This window comes from Xyrauchen texanus, chromosome 1 (genome assembly GCF_025860055.1).
Source record: "Xyrauchen texanus isolate HMW12.3.18 chromosome 1, RBS_HiC_50CHRs, whole genome shotgun sequence".
Classification (NCBI taxonomy): Eukaryota; Metazoa; Chordata; class Actinopteri; order Cypriniformes; family Catostomidae; genus Xyrauchen; species Xyrauchen texanus.
Genome location: NC_068276.1, coordinates 62,295,003 through 62,315,002, shown reverse-complemented (window position 1 = coordinate 62,315,002; position 20,000 = coordinate 62,295,003). Strand labels below are relative to the sequence as shown.

Genomic DNA, 20,000 nt, shown 5'->3' with positions numbered 1-20,000 from the left:
TATGAAGAATTATTGATGGATAAAGTTATGAAGACACATCATACAGAAACAACTGGCAAATCAATCCAGTGAACAGCACTCAGAGAATAATATGTGACAGACAGACAGGTAATCATTCAGTGTATTATTATCCTTGTCATTCTGGATGAGATTAATTCAACAGAGGAAATAAATGTAAAGTAAAAGCACATGTTCATCTCGAAGACTCAAAGATGTTACTCACATTGACATACACTGTGATCAATAATCGACACAACCGTTGATATTAATAGCGATGATGTTAATAACAACACTTTAAACATCTAACTAATGCTTTAACAACAGCATTGATCATTATTGCATAGATTTCATGTAACAGTGTAATTAATGATGTCCAGAGGAGTAATTACTAATAACTCAAAACAATATGATCATATGCATCAGCCTCTTATTATGATTTATCTCATTATTGCAACAATCAATTGCTACAAGTTCGTCAGACTGTCTGTTCGTCTGTCTCTCGGTCTGTCTGTCTGTCCATCCGTTCTTTGTCTATATGTCTGTCTGTCCATCCGTCTTTCTGTCCATCTGTCTCTCTGTCTGTCCATCCATCTATTTTTCTGTCTTTCTGTCCATCTATCTGTCCATCCGTCCTCTGTCTGTCTGTCTATCTGTCCGTCCATCTGTCCATCCATCTGTCTGTCCATCCATCTGTCTGTCTGCCCATCTGTCTGTCCGTACATATATCCATCTTTCCTTCCGTCTCTTTGTCTGTCCATCTGTCCATCCATCTCTTTGTCTGTCCATCCATCTATTTTTCGGTCTTTCTGTCCATCTGTCTGTCCATCTCTCTGTCTGTCCATCCGTCTGTATGTCTGTCCATCCATCCATCTGTCCATACATCTGTCTGTCCATCCGTCTGTTTGTCAGTCTGTCCATCCGTCTGTCTGTCCGTATGTCTGTACGTCTGTCTGTCCATCCGTCTCTCCTTCTGTCCATCTGTCCATCCGTCTCTCTGTCTGTCCATCTGTCTATTTTTCTGTCTTTCTGTCCATCTATCTGTCCATCTCTCTGTCTGTCCATCCGTCTGTCTGTCTGTACGTCCATCTGTCAATCCATATGTCTGTCCAGCCGTCTGTCTGTCTGTCTGTCTGTCCATATGTCTGTCCGTCTGTCCATCATTCCTCTGTCTGTCTGTCTGTCACATCTGTCTGTGTGTCTTTTTGTCCATCTTTCTGTCCGTCTGTCTATCTGTATGTCTGCCTGTCTGTCTTAGCACGCCTTTTTAAATGACACTGAATCATTGAGCTAGATCTCTCTCAGTAGATTCGGGGAAACCCTTCAACAGGAAGTGGATCTGACGGCAGCGAGGTGAAAAGATGTCGGGAATTTCCCTCTCGGAACGAGCGAGGAGAAAAGATGAGAGAAACAAACATATCCAGTGAGAGGAATACTGATGCAGAACTACAGATGAACGAGAGCAGCACATTGCTGTTGTTGAAAGGTGAGATAATCGTATAAACGTATTTAAATCTGTAATTAATGTGAATGTTGTTAATAATTAACACCCTTATCACATCATTATTGGTCAGTTTCATCAGGCGGTTCTAACGAGCACATACAACCATCTGAGAATGAATGCAGTGAAATCCAGTGATTGTATTACATCACAACTGCTATTAAATTAATGTATTCATTCAACAAACAAACACAACCTCCTGCAAAACCTCAACACAACACAAACCCAAGAAGAACACAGCTTTTACATTTAAAAGTGTGTGTGTGTCACTCCGCTTGTGTCCATGCTGTTCTAAACTAAAGAATAAGAGCAGTGCAGATGTGATAACAGCTGTATCTGTCCCTGTACATTTCATTTTGGGATTTTATTGTTGTAAATGACTCAGCTGAGCTGACAATGATTACCTACGGCCGAATCACAGCAGTGCTGATGTAGGGCCATATCATGTGATATAATCATATTAATAGAACAAATAATATTAAATGGTGGAGTTTATATTTAACCATTACACTGCTGTTACAGATCAGCTTGCCAGCTATTGTTACGTGTAGTTTCTACCCTTATTAAATGAATATAATGAATTATTTAATTGCTTTAAGCAAACACTGCAATTCACAAAAAATCTCAACACAAAATCACAAACTACCCCACATATGAACTGAGCAAGAATACAGAATATGAGATCAGCATTAGTGCATCTCAAATTATAGCATGCTTATGGAAAACATATCAGAACTATAATATTATGTTTTCATGGACATTGGAATATCTCATAGGATGACTATGAGACTTAATATGACTTTTCTGTTGAGTTAACTGTTCTTCTGAGTCGCTCTCTTCACAAAATCAGCCTGAATGATTTGTGCAAACTTAAATGACTGATTTAGTACTCATGAATCACAGGAAAGATCATGGAAATGGTCAAAATGAGTGGGAATCCTGACAGAAAGAACAGAAACATGTCACATTTGCTTGAATAACAAAATATTTCTGGTGCACTACAAAAAATACATAAATAATATGTATGTATCATAATGTGTGCGTCATTATCACAATGATAGAACGGATGCCGAGCGAGCAGATTATTATTACAGGAAACGGATGTGCAGGAATCATACTTTAGGATTTAGCAATAAATAAACCGTTATTAGTTATTATTAGTATCCGGAGACTGCAGCGGTTATGTAGGAAATTGAATTAATTTATTACTATGGTTATTATAAAGACCCAGACAGACATTCAAGCAGTCCTGCGCTTTATTGTTAAAACAATACTATAACTGCGGGCATGTTAACATATACATTGTCATGAAATGTACCTCATTCATGAACAGAGAGCTCTCAAAAACTTTGTGAACTCAAATTCACAATTTTGGATAGCTTGACAATGAAGTTGCACAGCCAGTGTTATCTCTCTGGTAAGTGCTGTTCACTGTATGTAAAGACCAGTCTGATCTCACCATGAAATCAGAAACAGTAGGTTGACATTTCTTCAAAAATCTGTGCATGTTGACTGAAATTTCAAACATTGCCCCCAGTGGTCAAAGAGGGAAGTGCTGAGCTACATTTGTGTCCAGAAGAGGTCGCCAAAAGCGAGATGTGCAGTGAGTTGTTTTTAGTTGCACATGATGTAATGCAGTGAAGAGGAATACATATCTATTCCCAAACCTAAACCTAAACCCCAACCCAAACCTAAACCCCAAACCTAAACCTAAACCCCAACCCCCTACCTAAACCTCAACCCAAACCTCAAACCCCAAACCTAAACCTCAACCTAAACCCCAACCCAAACCTAAACCTAAACCCCAAACCTAAACCTAAACCCCAAACCTAAACCCCAAACCTAAACCTCAACCCAGGCATCAAGCCCCAGCCCAGGCATCAAGCCCCAGCCCAGGCCTCAGGCCCCAGCCCAGGCCTAAGCCCCAGGCCTAAGCCTCAGCCCAAGCCTAAGCCCCAAGCCTAAGCCTCAGCCCAGGCCCCAGGCCTAAGCCTAAGCCCCAGGCCAGGCCTCAGGCCCCAGCCCAAGCCTAAGCCTCAGCCCAGGCCCCAGCCCAAAGCTAGGCCCTAAGCCTCAGCCCAAGCCCTAAGCCCCAAGTTTAAGCACCAAGATTAGGCCTGTACCCCACATCTAGGCCCTAGGCCTTAAGCTAAGCCTAGGCCTCAGGCCTGGACCTAAGGCCTAAGCCTAAGCCCAGGCCTCTGACCCCAGGCCTAAGCCCCAGGCCTAAGCCTAAGCCCCAGCCCAGGCCTAGGCCCCAGGCCTAAGCCTAAGCCCCAGCCCAGGCCCCAGGCCTAAGCCTCAGCCCAGGCCTCCAGGCCCCAGGCCTGCACCTAAGCCCCAGCCCAGGCCTAAGCCCCAGGCCTAAAGCTCAGCCCAGGCCCCAGGCCTAGGCCTCAGCCCATGCCTCCAGGCCCCAGGCCTAAGCCCCAGGCCTAAGCCTCAGCCTCAGCCCAAGCCCAGGCCTAAGCCTCAGCCCAGGCCTCAGGCCCCAGGCCTAAGCCTAAGCCCCAGCCCAGGCCTAAGCCTAAGCCCCAGGCCTCAGCCCAGATATCAGGCCCCAGCCCAGGCATCAGGCCCCAGCCCAGGCCTAAGCCCCAGGCCTAGGCCCCAGGCCTAAGCCTCAGCCCCAGGCCCCAGGCCTAGGCCTAAGCCCCAGGCCTAAGCCTCAGCCCAGGCCTCAGGCCCCAGCCCAGGCCTAAGCCTCAGCCTCAGCCTCAGCCCAGGCCCCAGCCCCAACCCAAAACTAAACCCTAAACCTCAACCCAAACCCTAAACCCCAAATTTAAACACCAAAATTAAACCTATACCCCAAATCTAAACCCTAAACCTTAAGCTGAACCTAAACCTAAAACCTGAACCTAACATAATGCTAAACCTAAACCCTAAACCCAAACCCAAACACTAAACCCCAAATTTAAACCTAAAACCTAAACCCAAACCCAAACACTAAACCCCAAATTTAAACCCCAAACTTAAACCTAAACCTAAAACCAAACCTAAACCCCAAACCCCAAATTTAAACCCCAAACTTAAACCTAAACCCAAACCCTAAACCCCAAATCTAAACCTAAACCTATACCCAAAACCTAAACCCAAAACCTAAACCCTAAACCCCAAACCTAAACCTAAACCCAAACCCCTCCCCCAAACCTAAACATAAACCCAAACCCATATCCCAAACCTAAACCTCAAACCTAAACCTAACCATTAGTGGAGTACAAATGAAATGTTAGGGGGAAAAGTGCAACCTCTGAATCACACTCGTCACTGATTATACAAACGTGACTGCTTCCTGGTTTCAATGTGGATACAAATCCAGGTCTCTGATGCAACTGACGCAACTTGCTCACGGTCGAGTTACGTGACAATGTAAACACACTGAAACCGATGCAAAAACTGTCTGTTGGGGAATGAGCATGTCAGTGAGTCGGCATACTGTCACAAAGGGTGCTTCTAGAATATTTTCAATGGGGGGGGGGGTGGGCAGGTGTGTTTGTTGGGGGGAAACTGTATTGTACCTTAAATGTCCCCTGTTTGAATATAAAGGACACAGGAGCCAGTTTCACAGTCCATGTGAGTCAACTTTTAATGCAGTTGTCTTCAGCTTCACAACAACATATTTAACCAAACACACATAGCGTTGCTGGTCTCTCCCCCAGTCTGTCACTAAACCTGTTGCACTACATTTGTCTTGTTTCTACAGTGCAAAACATTCAATTAAAGACAGTGGGAAATAAACCTCATTATAAATAACCAAAGTGTGCACTGTATATTGCTCCAATGAAAAACTGACAAATACACATACAAATGAATAATAATAATAATAATAATAATCATAATAATGATGATGAATGCTTGCAAATAAGAGTGCTCTGTAACGAGTTGGGCTCAAGTGCACTCAATAAGGCTGAAAATCAGATCCAGATCGGGCTTCATGATAATAACGTGGGAAACTGTGCTATAAAAGTAACTTAACTTACACATAATCCACATTTAGTAGAACTGAAACTGGAGCTGTCACGTCTGAAAATGCAAAATGAATGATGAACTTCTACCTCCAGAAGATCTCTTATGAACCACAAGAGCATACACAACATTAAAATCACCTGTGTAATATTGTGCTGGTCCCCCTCATGCAACCAAAACAACACCAACCCGCATGTCAGATCAGCATTCAGAGATTATATTCTTCAGCACAATTATACAAAGAGGTTATCTGAGTTACTGTAGACTTTACCAGCTCAAACCAGTCTGACCAATCTCTGTTGATCTCTCATCAACAAGTGTTTCATACACAGAACTGACCATCACTGGATGAGTTTCATACACAGAACTGACCATCACTGGATGAGTTTCATACACAGAACTGACCATCACTGGATGTGTTTCATACACAGAACTGACCATCACTGGATGAGTTTCATACACAGAACTGACCATCACTGGATGAGTTTCATACACAGAACTGACCATCACTGGATGTGTTTCATACACAGAACTGACCATCACTGGATGAGTTTCATACACAGAACTGACCATCACTGGATGAGTTTCATACACATAACTGACCATCACTGGATGAGTTTCATACACAGAACTGACCATCACTGGATGAGTTTCATACACAGAACTGACCATCACTGGATGTGTTTCATACACAGAACTGACCATCACTGGATGAGTTTCATGCACAGAACTGACCATCACTGGATGTGTTTCATACACAGAACTGACCATCACTGGATGTGTTTCATGCACAGAACTGACCATCACTGGATGAGTTTCATACACAGAACTGACCATCACTGGATGTGTTTCATGCACAGAACTGACCATCACTGGATGTGTTTCATACACAGAACTGACCATAACTGGATGTGTTTCATACACAGAACTGACCATCACTGGATGTGTTTCATACACAGAACTGACCATCACTGGATGAGTTTCATACACAGAACTGACCATCACTGGATGAGTTTCATACACAGAACTGACCATCACTGGATGTGTTTCATACACAGAACTGACCATCACTGGATGAGTTTCATACACAGAACTGACCATCACTGGATGTGTTTCATACACAGAACTGACCATCACTGGATGTGTACACAGAACTGATCATCACTGGATGAGTTTCATACACAGAACTGATCATCACTGGATGTGTTTCATACACAGAACTGACCATCACTGGATGAGTTTCATACACAGAACTGACCATCACTGGATGTGTACACAGAACTGACCATCACTGGATGTGTACACAGAACTGATCATCACTGGATGTGTACACAGAACTGATCATCACTGGATGAGTTTCATACACATAACTGACCATCACTGGATGAGTTTCATACACAGAACTGACCATCATTGGATGTGTTTCATACACAGAACTGACCATCACTGGATTAGTTTCATACACAGAACTGACCATCACTGGATGAGTTTCATACACAGAACTGATCATCACTGGATGTGTTTCATACACAGAACTGACCATCACTGGATGAGTTTCATACACAGAACAGACCATCACTGGATGTGTTTCATACACAGAACTGACCATCACTGGATGTGTTTCATACACAGAACTGACCATCACTGGATGTGTACACAGAACTGATCATCACTGGATGAGTTTCATACACAGAACTGATCATCACTGGATGTGTTTCATACACAGAACTGACCATCACTGGATGTGTACACAGAACTGACCATCACTGGATGTGTTTCATACACAGACCTGACCATCACTGGATGTGTACACAGAACTGATCATCACTGGATGTGTACACAGAACTGATCATCACTGGATGAGTTTCATACACATAACTGACCATCACTGGATGAGTTTCATACACAGAACTGACCATCACTGGATGAGTTTCATACACAGAACTGACCATCACTGGATGTGTTTCATACACAGAACTGACCATCACTGGATGAGTTTCATACACAGAACTGACCATCACTGGATGTGTTTCATACACAGAACTGACCATCACTGGATGAGTTTCATACACAGAACTGATCATCACTGGATGTGTTTCATACACAGGACTGACCATCACTGGATGAGTTTCATACACAGAACTGACCATCACTGGATGAGTTTCATACACATAACTGACCATCACTGGATGTGTTTCATACACAGAACTGACCATCACTGGATGTGTTTCATACACAGAACTGACCATCACTGGATGAGTTTCATACACAGAACTGACCATCACTGGATGTGTTTCATACACAGGACTGACCATCACTGGATGAGTTTCATACACAGAACTGACCATCACTGGATGAGTTTCATACACAGAACTGACCATCACTGGATGTGTTTCATACACAGAACTGACCATCACTGGATGTGTCTCATACACAGAACTGACCATCACTGGATGTGTCTCATACACAGAACTGACCATCACTAGATGTGTTTCATACACAGAACTGACCATCACTGGATGAGTTTCATACACAGAACTGACCATCACTGGATGTGTTTCATACACAGGACTGACCATCACTGGATGAGTTTCATACACAGAAATGACCATCACTGGATGAGTTTCATACACAGAACTGACCATCACTGGATGAGTTTTTGGCACCATTCTGAGTCAATTCTAGAAACAGTTGTGTGTGAAAATGCCAGAAATACTCAAACCAGCCCAATCATGCCACACTCCAAATCACTGACATCACATTTTTCCCCATTCTGATGGTTGATGTGAACATTAACTGAAGCTCCTGACCCGTATCGGCATGATGTTATGCACTGCTGTGATTTTGAAGTGTGCATCCGAACATGCTATTTCAACAAATGTCCCTCACAAACCCGTCTTCAAATATATGAACTATTAAACTCATTTATTTTCTTTTATTTCTCTATAATGCAAATGAATAAACACACACTGTGTGATTGATGTTCATTACAGTCGCGTCCCTCTCGGATCGGAACAGGAAAACCTTCAGTCTCTAAAATCCTTTTCATTTGCATTAACTGCATTAATCAGATGATCAGAGAGAATCTCATTTACATGATGAAAGAGGTCATGATTTGATCATGACACTATTGATAATAAGTGTTTGAAAAGAGTGACCCTCATTAAATGAGCAGCGGTCACACATATAGTTCTCCCAAAAACCTACTGATGCAACTTTTTCACACGCAAATGAGCAAATACTGACGTGTGTGAAAGATTTGGCAGCAGAACTGTCAGTTGTGGTAAAATGCACATTGTTGTCATGAGTTTCGTGTGACGTCTGCCAAACATTTGCAGCAAACGGCTTTTTTTATTGCAGATTTGGCACCAATTAATAGCAAATCTGATGCAATTATTATTATTTTTGTTTTATTTTTTGCAGATTACTTTGTCTTCAAATGAACCAAAATTATTCATTAACGCAATTATTCAAATCAAGTCATTTTTATTTGTTAAGCACTTTTCACAATACATATAATTGGAAAGCAGCTTTACGCTGTCTTTAGTGCCTTAAACTTGAACAGTTTTATTGAAAAACGTCATTAAAAATCACACTTTAAAATGATGTGTTTAGAGAAGACCTTTGACTTATGTGATGAGCAATACAAACAACACAAATATATATGACTCTGAGCCATATTTACTACACACACTACACACACACACACACACACACACACACACACATACATACACACACCACATACACACAAACACACATTTGCTAACGGTGCCAGACTCTTGTGAAATCTACAGCTGTTGAGCATCACAGGCTGTTGCCATGAGAGGAGCCTGTTGCCTGGTAACCGTGACAGGCAGGTTGGAGGAATGATGGCACAGAGATCATGGCAACACTAGGTAAGAAATGATACAACTTCAGCAGAGAGAGAGACAGAGAGGGATGAACATAGAAATCTATCGGTGTCTGTCTCTCTTACATTAAAGGTGGCACCGGGGCTAGTTGTCACATGCTCTGTATCTCAGTGTCAATCATGTTTCGAGTCAAACGTCCGATCACACAAACGTGTTTCACTAGTCGAGGTGTTGTGTGAAGTAAACTCTCCAGATCATTGTGTGTTTGTGATATCTGCTGATCAACAGGTGAACACAATAAAAGCACACGGACACACAGTACATTCAGAACAGTCTTTCATAATGACAGGTCGGGGCAAGTTGTCACATGTGTTGCAATAAAATAAGATTTGTTCTCCAAATGGCTGGTTCTGTTATGACAACCTGCCCCATTATTGGGCTGCATGTGTGTTTGTGTTGTTTTCTGGGTAATAACAATGGAAAAAGATTTGAATGTGCTAATACAGATATTGACATAATAAACAATTATTAGTATGTATTGTAATGTATAAGTTATACAGTGAAGTAAATCCAATGCTAAAGCGTCCAGCACACATGTGCACTCCATCAACACTCAATCTCATATTCATTGTGTTAATCTGAAACACAGAACATTATTCACACACAGTGTGTGTGTGTGTGTGTGTGTGTGTGTGTGTGTGATATAAATCATACTAAATGATGTTTTTTGAAAATGTAAAAATGCAGAATGTTTTCTGTGAGGGTTAGGTTTAGGGGTAGGGTTAGGTTTAGGGGATAGAATATAAAGTTTGTACAGTATAAAAACCATTATGTCTATGGAAAGTCCCCATAAAACATGGAAACACAACGTGTGTGAGTGTGTGTGTGTGTGTGTGTGTGTGTGTGTGTGTGTGTGTGTGTGTGTGTGTGTGAGAGAGTGTGTAGTGTGTGTGTATGTGTGTGTGTAGTGTGTGAGAGTGCGTGTCTATGTGTGTGTGTGTGTGTGTATGTGTGTGTGTGTGTGTGAGAGTGTGTAGTGTGTGTGTATGTGTGTGTGTAGTGTGTGAGAGTGCGTGTCTATGTGTGTGTGTTTGTGTGTGTGTGTGAGAGAGAGTGTGTGTGTGTGTTAAAGTGTGTGTGTGCGTGTGTGTTTTAGCTGAGAGCCGCTGCAGTGTTAATCTGAGTACTGCATGCAGAGAGCACAGACTCTTCCATAATCCCCTCAACACACGCACAAACACATGCATGCACACACTCGCCAGCAGTCACATTAAAGAGCAACATATTTGAATAAAATACAGGAAATGTCTTTTTTATCTGATTAAATACATAAAACAAAGATGAATCGATTATGACGGTGAACTGTCTGTCCATCTGTCTGAGACTGTCATCTGCTGTCATAAATGTGTGTGGTGCACAGACAGGATAAATGTCACGTCGTCTCTCCTCACACTTAAACACTCTTCTGTCACTGGCTGAAAACATTTGGTCAGCGATGAGCCGCGAGTCACACTCTTTTCATTAAACCGTCTGCTTTCCATGTGAATTTGAGAAAATGCTTTTCAGTTTCACATCAGAAAGCAATTTACGCTTGAGAAAATGGAGACGGGTGAAGCGGGCATCGGGCATCATGTCAGACTGTAATTATGGTCTAAACGATCACCTTTACCCATTCCCCAAAACACCATCCCAGCTGAATGAAGGAAGATGAGTGTGTAAATGCAGATGGAGATACATATTGACGACGAGTTGTTTATTGAGGGCAGATGATGGGGATGTTTGATATCACACTTCCAGAAGATACAAATGAGGGCCTGAAACTAAGTCAAGTCACTGAATTTATATTATATGACGTTTGCATTATTTGAATCATATGCAAAACTCAAGCCCCTGAATGTTTGAATCATAATGTATTGAATTCAAAGATTAATTTAAAGATTAAATCTACATTATCAGTAAAATGACTGACACACTTGCTGTTGTGCAGCTGCTTTCCAGCACTTATATGTAACAATAATGCGTAGTGTGTATGTGTTTGTGTGTGTTTGTGTGTGTGTGTGTGTGAGAGTCAGGTAATGGGTCTCACATGTATCCACAGAGGTCTGGACTTAACCCTGAGTATCCACTGACCCTAGACCTGCATCTGATTGCAGTCACGTTTAGCTATTTTATTGCAATTAACATCAATAAATTATAAAAAAAAAGAACTACTTAATTACTATCACTTACAGTAGTACGGGTTAGCATGTCTGGTAACAAAAGTTTGCTTGTAGTTATGAAAAATGCATATTTCACATACAAAATGAATAAATAAACATGTGTTTGGACTTTTGCTCTTACAATATCTTTGGGTAAGAGGGTTATATATTAAAATGTACTTTCAGTATAAAATGCAAAGAGATTTCTGTCTGTCTGTCTGTCTGTCTGTGATGGTCCTGTGATCTATCTGTTAGATGTGCTTATTATTAAATGCAGTTTGTCTCAAGACAGTTATATAATAAGTGTGGAAAGTTGTTTACACATAACATGACTCTTTCTAATTTTTCAGCTGTACGTCATTATTGTGGCATCTTCATAGCAGACAGCATTAATTCAGAGCGAGAGATGTCACGATACTCACAGGAAAGCAGATTTCTCTGTATGCTGAGCAGATGTTGCCTGAGCGTTTAATTTGAGAGTTGTTATTAACGCAGTGAAATATAGATATAATCATCTGCTCTGCTGGTTATAACACAGTCACTCAGATATGAGCGAGAACAGCGAGTGATTGAGCTCATCAAACACTTCAGTGAAACTGAAACATGCCTGAAGAGAGAGACAAGAGATCCACACAGACAGACAATTACAAGCAGACAGACAGACAGAGAGAGAGACAGACAGTAGATCCACACAGACAGAGAGAGAGAGAGAGAGACAGACAGCAGATCCACACAGACATACTGACAGACAGACACAGAGAGAGAGAGAGAGAGAGAGAAACAGAGAGAAAAGAAATACACACAGACAGACATTTACAGACGTAGGAGGAGTATCTGGGGGAGAGGGCGGAGACGCTGGAGAAGGAGTCTCTGGGGGAGCAGGCGGAGCCGTGGAAGACTGAGGGCGGAGCCACGGAAGGGTTGGGGGCAAAGCCATGGGAGGCTCAAGGCTAAGAGTCCAGGATGACTGGGAAACGACCTCCGTGGTTGTAAGCATGGGCAGAGACTTGTAAATGATCTCTGTGATCGTAAGTACTGAAAGTGACTGGGGAACACCTCCATGGTCATGAGCACTGGCAACGACTGGGGAACAATCTCCATGATCGTGAGTACGGGCAGCGACTGGGGAACAACCTCCATGATCGTGAGCACTGGCAGCGACTGGGGAACAACCTCCATGATCGTGAGTACGGGCAGCGACTGGGGAACAACCTCCATGGTTGTGGGCACTGGCAGTGACTGAGGAACGACCTCTGTGGTCGTGAGTACGGGCTGAGACTGGGGAATGACCTCCTTGGTCATGAGCACAGGGCAGCGACTGAGGAACGACCTCCATTATTGTGAGCACTGGCAGTGACTGGGGAATGACCTCCATGGTCATGAGCACTGGCAGAAACTGGGGAGAAGGTGTCTTTTTCAGGACAGCTGGGAGCATAGTCACAGAAGCGGATGAGGCCAAAGGCGTGGCTGCTGGCTCGTTGGCCCTGGTAGGCATGGGTGCTGGTTCGTTGGACATGGCAGGTGTGGACGAAGGTGCTGTGGAAGGCTTGGAACAAGGAGCAGAAGATGCAGATTTTGGCCTAGGGTTCCCGCCATAATCCACTGTATAAAGGGATCTGCAAAGTTCTAGATCCTTCTCCACATATTCGCAGAGTGTCCAGTGAGGATCAGCTGGATCCATCAGTTCCTTCAGTGCACTATTCAGACTGGTCCAGAAGAAAACCACCAGAGAGCGGTCTGGATAGTGCACTAAATCAAAAAATCTGATTATTAGTGGCAGACTGAACAAGACCTTCATGACACAGTTATAAACATGAGCCTCGTCTGAAAGGTCTAGGAGGAGTTTCTACTATATGATATTGTTATTGATATGATATTTTTTGTGTTACTCAAAGGTCTGGATGTAAATGTAATTCTTTTCAACTGATAATGCTTAATATGATATCATACGATTGAAATAAATCATCTTTATCATCTTTTGTTCTTGCAACAGTATATAGATCACCAGGGCCATATTCTGAATTCCTTCAAAAGTTCGCTGATTTTAAGTCAGATCTAGTGGTTGCTGTGGATAGAGATTTAATTGTTGGTGACTTCAACATCCACATAGATAATGAACATTATTCACTGAGATTTTATAATTAATCTCAACACAAAATGTGGCAGGACCAACCCATAACCAATATGCTAGATGTAATTTTGCCATATGGAGTTGATGTTGATAATATAGAAATTCTGCAGCAGAGCGTTGACATCTCGGATCATTACCTCGTCTCTTGTATGCTGTGCTTAGCATAGCTCACTAAATCTATGCAACATTAGCATTCAGGTAGAACTATTCTTTCAACTGGTAAAGATAGCTTCACTAATAATCTTCCAGACTTGTCTCTAAATACTCAGTATGTTCAGAAGAACGTTGTCACAGAAAATATTGATGCAGTCTTCTCTAGCACTCTAGATTGAGTCACCCTACTTAGATTAAAGAAAGTTAAAGAGAAAAATCCTGCGCCATGGTACAATGATCACACATATGCTCTCAAGAGGGCAGCTCGAAAATGGAGTGGAAGTGGAAGAATACAACATTTTTGGTATTTTGTGGTGCATGGAAGGAAAGTGTCTTTAACTACAGACAGGCTTTAAAAAATGCCAGGTCAGCATATTTGAGGAAACTTTAAAAAAATATCCACAACAACCTCTTCTTAATATCATTAACTCCTCGCTATGCTTAGGACATGTCCCAAGAAACTTTAAAATGGCAGTTATCAAACCGCTTATTAAGAAGCCATAACTTGATCCTGGAGAACTTGCTAATTATAAACCGATTTCAAATCTCCCGTTTATGTCAGATATACTAGAAAAGGAAGTATCCTCCCAAATATGTTCATTTCTACAGAGAAATAGTATATATGAAGAATTTCAGTCAGGATTTAGGCCTCATCACAGTACAGAGACTGCACTTATCAGAGTTACAAATGACTCAGAGTTATCAACTGATCGCGGCTGCATTTCTCTTCTAGTGCTTTTAGATCTTAGTGCTGCATTTGATCACGATAGATCACGACATTCTCTTGAATAGTCTGGAGAATTATGTTGGCATTTGTGGAGTTGGATTAGCATGGTTTAGGTCATATTTAGCAGACCGCTACCACTTTGTCTATGTAAATGAGGAATTGTCAAACCTAACAAAAGTCAAATATGGAGTGCCACAGGGATCAGTTTTAGGGCCTCTGCTTTTCTCCATGTATATGCTTCCCCTGGGAGATATTATCAGGAATTGTGGAATAAGTTTCCACTGCTATGCTGACGATACACAACTTTATATTTCGTCTAAACCTGATGAGATTTCACAATTCTCTAAATTAGCAGAGTGTATCAATTAAATAAAAGATTGGATGGCCAGAAATTTCCTTCTACTCAATTCTGACAAAACAGAGGTTCTAATTATTGGACCAAAAAACTCTAAAAATAAGCCACTAAAATATAATGTGACTCTCGATGGATTTACTGTTACATCATCTTCAACAGCGAAGAACTTAGGTGTTATATTTGATACCAATCTGTCCTTTGAAAATCAAATTACAAATGTTTGTAGCACAGCATTCTTCCACCTAATAAATATTGCTAAATTAAGGCATATGCTCTCGGTTGCTGATGCCGAAACACTAATTCATGCGTTCATGACCTCAAGGCTAGATTATTGTAATGCATTACTGGGAGGATGTCCAGCAAGATCAATAAATAAACTTCAATTGGTACAAAATGCAGCAGCCAGAGTGCTGACGAGAACCAAGAAATATGATCATATCAGCCCCATTTTATCATCGTTACAATTGTTACCTGTTAAATTCTGTATTAATTATAATATATATATATATATATATATATATATATATATATATATATATACAGTGAGGAAAATAAGTATTTGAACACCCTGCTATTTTGCAAGTTCTCCCACTTGGAAATCATGGAGGGGTCTGAAATTGTCATCGTAGGTGCATGTCCACTGTGAGAGACATAATCTAAAAACTAAATCCAGAAATCACAATGTATGATTTTTTAACTATTTATTTGTATGATACAGCTGCAAATAAGTATTTGAACACCTGGGAAAATCAATGTTAATATTTGGTACAGTAGCCTTTGTTTGCAATTACAGAGGTCAAACGTTTCCTGTAGTTTTTTACCAGGTTTGCACACACTGCAGGAGGGATTTTGGCCCACTCCTCCACACAGATCTTCTCTAGATCAGTCAGGTTTCTGGGCTGTCGCTGAGAAACACGGAGTTTGAGCTCCCTCCAAAGATTCTCTATTGGGTTTAGGTCTGGAGACTGGCTAGGCCACGCCAGAACCTTGATATGCTTATTACAGAGCCACTCCTTGGTTATCCTGGCTGTGTGCTTCGGGTCATTGTCATGTTGGAAGACCCAGCCTCGACCCATCTTCAATGCTCTAACTGAGGGAAGGAGGTTGTTCCCCAAAATCTCGCAATACATGGCCCCGGTCATCCTCTCCTTAATACAGTGCAGTCGCCCTGTCCCATGTGCAGAAAAACACCCCCAAAGCATGATGCTACCACCCCCATGCTTCACAGTAGGGATGGTGTTCTTGGGATGGTACTCATCATTCTTCTTCCTCCAAACACGGTTAGTGGAATTATAACCAAAAAGTTCTATTTTGGTCTCATCTGACCACATGACTTTCTCCCATGACTCCTCTGGATCATCCAAATGGTCATTGGCAAACTTAAGACGGGCCTTGACATGTGCTGGTTTAAGCAGGGGAACCTTCCGTGCCATGCATGATTTCAAACCATGACGTCTTAGTGTATTACCAACAGTAACCTTGGAAACGGTGGTCCCAGCTCTTTTCAGGTCATTGACCAGCTCCTCCAGTGTAGTTCTGGGCTGATTTCTCACCTTTCTTAGGATCATTGAGACCCCATGAGGTGAGATCTTGCATGGAGCCCCAGTCTGAGGGAGATTGACAGTCATGTTTAGCTTCTTCCATTTTCTAATGATTGCTCCAACAGTGGACCTTTTTTCACCAAGCTGCTTGGCAATTTCCCGTAGCCCTTTCCAGCCTTGTGGAGGTGTACAATTTTGTCTCTAGTGTCTTTGGACAGCTCTTTGGTCTTGGTCATGTTAGTAGTTGGATTCTTACTGATTGTATGGGGTGGACAGGTGTCTTTATGCAGCTAACGACCTCAAACAGGTGCATCTAATTTAGGATAATAAATGGAGTGGAGGTGGACATTTTAAAGGCAGACTAACAGGTCTTTGAGGGTCAGAATTCTAGCTGATAGACAGGTGTTCAAATACTTATTTGCAGCTGTATCATACAAATAAATAGTTAAAAAATCATACATTGTGATTTCTGGATTTTTTTTTTTAGATTATGTCTCTCACAGTGGACATGCACCTACGATGACAATTTCAGACCCCTCCATGATTTCCAAGTGGGAGAACTTGCAAAATAGCAGGGTGTTCAAATACTTATTTTCCTCACTGTATATATATATATATAACTACATACAAAGCTTTGAATGGTCTCCGCAGTACTTAAGTGATCTTCTGTCACACTATATTCCATCACGTTCATTACGATCGCAAATTTCTGGCCTGTTAATAGTTCCTAGAATATCAAAATCCACTAAAGGAGGAAGATCCTTTTCATATTTGGCTCCTAAACTATGGAGTAGTCTCCCTAACACTGTTCAGGACTCAGACACACTCTCTCAGTTTAAGTCTAGACTAAAGACTCTATTTATCCAGACATACACCTAATTTATCCTCCAACACACAATTAGGCTGCTTTAGTTGGGTCTGCCGGAAACAGAAACACTTCTCTTATTATTTAGCTGTTTTAAAGTGAATGGCATCTACGCTAATTTCATTCTTTTATTTCCCTGTCTAAAGCTCATGATCCTCACTGAATGATACCTCTATCAACCTGGTGAAAGGAGGAATAACACTCTCTTTAATAAAATAATATATATAAAAAAATATATATATACACAAATAATTAACCACTAACAAAAGCCTTCATCTGCCAAAATCAAAGGACAATAATGTTGTGTTTTCAAGGACTTTAGCACTAAAACTTATAGTTAATATAAAATCACTATGATTAATAATTGACCCGCAACACTTGCATAGTTTACTCGTTTTAACCACTAACAGTTCTAAACATATATAACTCATATTGCCATTACATTTGTTCATTTTCTGTTACAGCTGCTTTGAAACACCTGTTGTGTAAAGTGCTATAGAAATACATTTAACTTGATTAGACAGACAGACAGACAGACAGATGACAGACAGACAGACAGACAGATGACAGACAGACAGACAGTTTGATAGATAGACAGACAGACAGATGACAGACAGACAGACAGACAGACAGACAGTTTGATAGACAGACAGACAGACAGATGACACACAGACAGACAGACAGATGACATACAGACAGACAGTTTGATAGACAGACATACAGACAGACAGACAGACAGACAGACAGTTTGATAGACAGACAGACAGACAGACAGACAGACAGTTTGATAGACAGACATACAGACAGACAGACAGACAGTCTGATAGACAGACAGACAGACAGACAGTTTGATAGACAGACATACAGACAGACAGACAGACAGACAGACATACAGACAGACAGACAGTTTGATAGACAGACAGACAGACAGACAGACAGACAGACAAAGACATGTTTACAGCACTATTGTCACCGAACAGAACTGAAGAAAATAATAATTGTTTTCAAACTGTTTTTCTGAATACTCGCCCTGTCTGCCATTGTTCAGCAGTTATTATTGTCAACAATAAAAGAAGATGAGAGGAAAAAGATGTATACATTTATTAAAAAAATACATTTAATTAAATCTGCTGTTTATGAAAATATGATGATAAAACTGCAAGATATGAAGAATCCACTAATCTTTATGCTAAAGAAAACATCACGTAGAAATGATTGTTGTAAATAATCCAGTTATAATAATATACTTTGTATTTCTCTGCTGAACTTTTTCTGTAGTCTGTTACAGGTGTGATGATTTAACAACACCTCTCATCATCATCATCTTCATCTTCATCACTGCTTACGTGAATCTGTGAATACACTCAGATAATCCTGTCAATAACTCATGAGCGCTGCTGGTCAACGCACTCAAAGGAGTCATGACCGCAGTAATGTTTCAGTACGGATATTTCTCATGTTATATCAAGACTCTGCTGGGACACAGACAGACAATGAGGAAGATTTGCTCATCATACAGTATCAGTGTCCCGCTGAAGTTCGTGTGGATTTAACATGAACTCCTGAAGATGGTCGACAGATTAAACCAGTGGCATGTGAAATGACAAAAGATAAACAGTGACTCCAAAGCATATTTGTTCACTCGCATCACACTTTCAGATGTGCACATGTTATTCCATTAGAGAACAGATGTGCAGATTTATTGAGAAGAGCAAACATCTGACAGACAGAAGAGATAGATCACTTTGTGTTGCACGTGCTGAACGCCACCTGTGTGTCACACGTCCACAGAACAGCGGTGCGTTCAAGGTCATTCGGCAGAAATCACTGTAAGGTCACATGATCAAATACCTACAGGTGATAAAGAGATCAAGTCATGTGACAGACCCTTCCGCTATCACCACCAAGGTCAAGGGTTCGATTTCAGTCTGGTAACAGATTAAAATGTTAATCTCAGTCACTATTCACTTTCATTGCAATGACATAGTGACTGAGACGGTCCTTCTGCTGTAGTGTTCTCCTGAGGTTTGGAGCTCCATGAGGTGAACAGGCACTGCTCATACTGAAGCGGCTGATCCATCGACATGTGGTCAATCATGAGGCTTTGCGGAGACTTCTCTAGATTCTATCGAGCATCTGGAAGAGGATTATCGTGTGCTTTAAGATGGTCTTTGATATTTCACCGTAATCTTTCAGTCTTGAAAAGCAGCTGTTTTAAATCGAAATACAACGTTACAAATATCTCGACATTTAAAACCGTTTTCTAAATAACACAATTTCACTGATGCCAATTAAGAGATTAACACAGCATATAAAAGATATATTCTTTATAATAATATAAACAAATATTTGAATTCATATTATACAGATAATATAATACAGACCTCTTGTGTTCAGCTTGTTTCCAAAACCCCTCTAATGCCATCAGACCAGACCAGCAGAACCATCTTAAACCAGCCAAAGGGGTTAACTGGTCTCCCAGCCTGGCCAAGCTGTTTCTGCTGGTCTGGTCTGGTCTGGTCTGGTCTGATGGCATTAGAGGGGTTTTGGAAACAAGCTGAACACAAGAGGTCTGAACCAGTTAAGACCAGCAAAACACCTTAGGTTGGTCTTAACTGGTTCAGACCTCTTGTCTTTAAACTGCAGTGGGTTTTGGCTCTAAACAGCACAACTGCTGCTCACATGTCTCTCTGCAGTTAAATCCCCCAG

The 20,000-nt window shown here is 41.3% G+C and overlaps 1 protein-coding gene across 6 annotated transcripts in view; it reads right to left on the bottom strand.

The window, feature by feature from the left end:
- Positions 1-20,000, bottom strand: part of LOC127649456 (neurexin-2-like) — a 600,635-nt gene that overhangs the window by 363,143 nt on the left and 217,492 nt on the right. The window lies entirely within an intron of this gene.